Genomic DNA, 4619 nt, shown 5'->3' with positions numbered 1-4619 from the left:
ATAACTCATTGAAATCATGCTTTGTGACTATATCACATATTCCCTCATAGAAATATTTGCTTTCAGTTGTCTCATAAAAATCACTAAACTGAATAAACTGTTATGTGTAAAATTTTATCATTAGTAATGGTGATCACTTACATTTGTATAACACACTTGAAGTTATATTAGAGAATTTTGGCTTACTTTCAATCACACACACAAATACTAGTAATGACAACAGATTTAAAAACAAAGAACACCAGGAATAATGTATGGAAAGCAGCAGTACTTTAACTTTGAAAAATGAAAGGCTGATATGGCTGTTTCTCAAGAGGCTGGTGGCCATATTCCAAAGAAAATGTTGCATATGAAAAAACAGTGGGACTTGGAGAAACAAGAAACAGAAAAATCAGGAAACCAAAATGGTGTTAATGCCAATGTTTCTACATACCACTGTTTGATTAGTTCTAATGGGCAAATGAAGGAAGAAATGAATGAACAACAGGCATACACACTTTTTCTTGGCAAGAGCTTTGAAACATCTCACAAAGGAAAAGTTGCAGTTCAGAAAAGAAAAACTGGTGTTCTTTCTTCTAAGGGAGTGGAGAACAAACACAGGTGACTCAGAACTTCCTGAAGGAATTGCAAAATACATCATAAATAGATTTACATCACTTTTCTCCTTCTCTTTCCTCCTCCCACCCCTTCCCATGTCCTTTACTCACAAATTGATAGTTTCTTTTGCTTTGATTATTATTGCTACATATATCCATATGTGTGTATGTGTATGAACAAATATATAATACAACCTACTGTGTTTATTTTTTTGGTGGTATATATATATGTATATGTAAATATACATATATATATATATGATATCAAGGATTGCCATATTATATTGGACAATCAATAAGAAGGCTTATTTGGGCTTTTTAGAGTTTCCTGATTACCCATTAAGTCAAAGAAAGTGAAGTATCTAGTAGATAATTGCATTGTGACTGATTGCCACACTGCCTATACATTCAAGATAAATATTATTGTTGTTGTTTTTCTTATTGTTTTTAGCCCTATCTCCTCCAAATCTTTAGTTGTAGACAAACATATCTTTCCCCATAATATGTTTCGTATTTTTTATTATCTCCCAGTCTTGTATATGTCATTACCTCTATCTATTAATGATATGCATGTATATTATATGACATCTAGATTTGTAATTTGATTTAGCATTCAAGACAAAATTCAAAATCTCTCAATCACTCTCTGTGAAACTTTGCCTAGATATTCTTATATACCAATGCCTTATAAAGCAATCCAATTATTTTAGGAATTGTGTTAGCCTTCTCACCTCAGAACTCCTTTCCTCATTACTGAAAGACAGTAATACTAAATGCCTCCTCTCCATGCGTCAATGTCCTCCCAAGAGAAGCAGACTATTCTTTACTATCTTATTCAGGTGCTCTGCTGGACTGGCTTCATTTAGCTTCAGCAAACACTAAAACTAGGCAAAACATGAAATGATGTGTTTGGGGAAATGACTGTGAATACCACTAAGAATGAACAAGTTAGAATGTTTTATCCAAAAACATAAAAAAGCAAGCAAACATGTATGAGGACAGAACATTGTTTTATGTGCATCTGTGCACACATGTTAATGTTGAAAACTTTCACACATCTTGAATGTGTAAGGTTATATAGAGTGCCTCTATTCTTCTAAGATTTATATTAGGCCACTTATAGCTGAGGTTCAATCCTCATTTACTTCCCTAAGAATATACAATAGTCATGTCATACAATCCAGTGAAAACACAGAATGTGTATTGCAGACATATCTAAACCATCGTTGGCAAGATGCCAGCATTCTCAATAATATTCACAGAAGGAATAAAAGTTTACCATTAATATCATGGTAACTAAAAATAAATATTCTTACAATGTAGAAAAGAAGAGGCAGAATCATAAATGTAAACAAAATTTTACAGCTAGGTGACAAAACTATACAGTCATTAAAATATATCAATCCAATTAAACTTTTGTCCAAAGCTCTGAGTTGTTAACCAATTGGAGCTTTCAGTAACCTTAAATAACAGTGAACAGAAATGTGTGAAGCAAATTAGGATGATGTTACTCTCTGTTAGTGCTATGCTCTCAAATGCTATTTGAGACACTTAGTATAAGATACTGGTTCTCTCATTTGTAAACAACTCCAATAAGAAATTGAAATTGCAACAAAATACAAAGCTATCTACATGAGCACGTTTTCATCATAATGCAAAATGTAAAATAATAAGTAAAATATAATAAAAGTAAATATATATAACAGAATCATATATAAATAATCTATTTATTAACACTTTAATTTTTAAGAAAACATAATTTTCAATCAACTTTCAGTTCCCACTGGGTATAAATTAAGCTTTTACTGTTTTAAATGCATTTTCTAGAAAATTCTGTACTCAACTATATAGTACATGACTCTTCTTTGGGGGCATAAAATGTTAATAAATTTTTAACATGGTATTTTTATTATTTGTATAAATGTTAAGCCCCAATTGGACATCTGAACTTTTGGCATAAAGTTGGTTGTACATTTGGTCTTTTTAATGTAGTGTAGAAATTTTAAGAAGTGAAGAAAGGCTTTATGAAACAGAAATAAAAATTTCTCCAATAATTATAAACCTAAATAAACATGGACACACATGCATATCAGGTTTTTAAAAAATTAAATTTGTGAGTATGTAAAGATTATCATATCTGATTATGTGTGTATGTCTGAGTTTGAGTGGTATGAGTAGTATCATTTAATTTTCCATGGTCCTTAACTAGATTAAATAAACTTCACTAATGCATGTCAGCTCCTGTCACTAAAGCCAGGGAAAGAACTGCAAATGTTTAGAGAAATACTGAAATAGCTCTGTAGATAAGAGTTCAGAGTAATAATTCAAATACTGCAACCCATCAAAGATAGCTGTACTGACTAGGGATCCAGAACCCAGTGACTGAAATTCTTGGAGCCCTGAGCTGGAGCTGAATTCTAATGCTAAGAGCTTTTGATAAGTCCATCCAGATTTAATAGGGTAAATTTTCAGACTTCATCAGTTTTAGCCACATAAATTCCATTAGGTTCAAAGTTCCATAATGCTCTACCCTGTCTATATTTATGTGCACATTCTAATCTACAGCCTTCTAAGTTCTCCGTTGGGCTCTCTAAGGTCTCAATATCTTTCTGCCTGAATTTGTTTCACATTGTCCCTCAAATCTGTCTATTCCCTTGATTTTAGGGCCCTAAACTTCACTTTATCCATTTGAAATCCGTTGAGACATCTATTTTAAAATACACACCCTCTTCACTGGTCTTCTATTAGGACTTTATTACAGCTGACCGATTTTCTAGACAAAGCTCAACCAGAGTCAACTTGAACCATCACTGAGGCTGCATGCACATGGCTGCTCCTTGAACAATCATATCCAGAGATGATGCCAGCTTACTCAGAAAATGTACCTCTTGTTCAGTGTGTTGTAGCACTGAGGAAAAACCATGAAGTTATTTCTGTGTCTGTGTCAGCTATTTTGTGAATTATAAGAGTTAGGTTTACAATAGAATGGATACCGCTGGATGGGTGACCTATCACTCTGTTAATGACTTATGGAACAGCCTAGCAGACTGCTTTATAGAGCAGTACTACTTGCAGGTCAGTCCTGAGTGGTGCCGCTGCAATGTAAGGAGAGAACAGTATTAGATACTAAGACAAAGGGAGGTTCAAAGGATATTTAAATTCCATATTATTGTTCTCTTCTTTCAAAGTATATTCATGTTTAGTTCTTTTATATTAAAACTTAATATTAAGATGTGCTGAAGAAATAAGATTCCTTAATGACTACATAAGAATAGAACAGAGTAAGACAGGCAGAAAAAAATACAATTAAGTAGAGCTGAAGACATATTTTCTACCAAACACGACTCCCTTTGTACCAGAGAGGAAAAGTCAAGTCACAGTGTGAAGAGACTTAGACATGGAATTAAGAACACTGGACTTTTTCTGATACTAATGATAATGTATTGAAGAATCAAAAGAAGGGACTGACTTGCATAAAGAGAGGACTGTTTGAAAGAGAAGTGAGATAGGAGGGAGGGGTTCTTTTAGGAAAGGTTCTAGCAATCCACAGACAAAGGCATTGGTTGTAGAGAAGTGGAGACAGATCAGAGATATATGTAGGTCTTGAGGTCATGAGGTCTTGACAAGACTTCATGAATAATAATACAAAACCAAAATGACCTCAATATGAGACAATATCAAAACAGGTCCACAAAATGAAATCATATGCCCTAAGTCTCTCTTTCCTTGTGTTTGTACCAGTCATCAAAGTCATCATCAACATATCTACTGGGAATGAAGAAAAGATGAAAAGCTAAAGTATGGTATATGAGCTTATTGGCTCAGGCTTCAGTAATTTAGCCTGCAATGACTCGGAATGTCTAACAACTCAATTAACTTATAACTCTTCAATGATTAAGAATGTTAAACTGTTTTCCCCCTTTGATTTTTCAAGCTTCTAGTGACCAGTTACAGAAATCTAACCCAAAGGTTGAGGCTTCTTAGAAATTATGTTCTTCACAGGGCCGAGGTCCTCTCCTCCTA

The 4619-nt window shown here is 33.6% G+C and overlaps 1 protein-coding gene across 1 annotated transcript in view; it reads right to left on the bottom strand.

The window, feature by feature from the left end:
- The window catches only part of Aff2 (AF4/FMR2 family member 2), a 328595-nt gene that overhangs the window by 301559 nt on the left and 22417 nt on the right, over nt 1-4619 (bottom strand). The gene's annotated exons all lie outside the window — the stretch shown is intronic.

Source organism: Mastomys coucha, chromosome X, assembly GCF_008632895.1.
Source record: "Mastomys coucha isolate ucsf_1 chromosome X, UCSF_Mcou_1, whole genome shotgun sequence".
Lineage (NCBI taxonomy): Eukaryota > Metazoa > Chordata > Mammalia > Rodentia > Muridae > Mastomys > Mastomys coucha.
The sequence above is the reverse complement of the archived record's forward strand: the minus strand, read 5'-3'. Positions and strand labels throughout refer to the sequence as shown.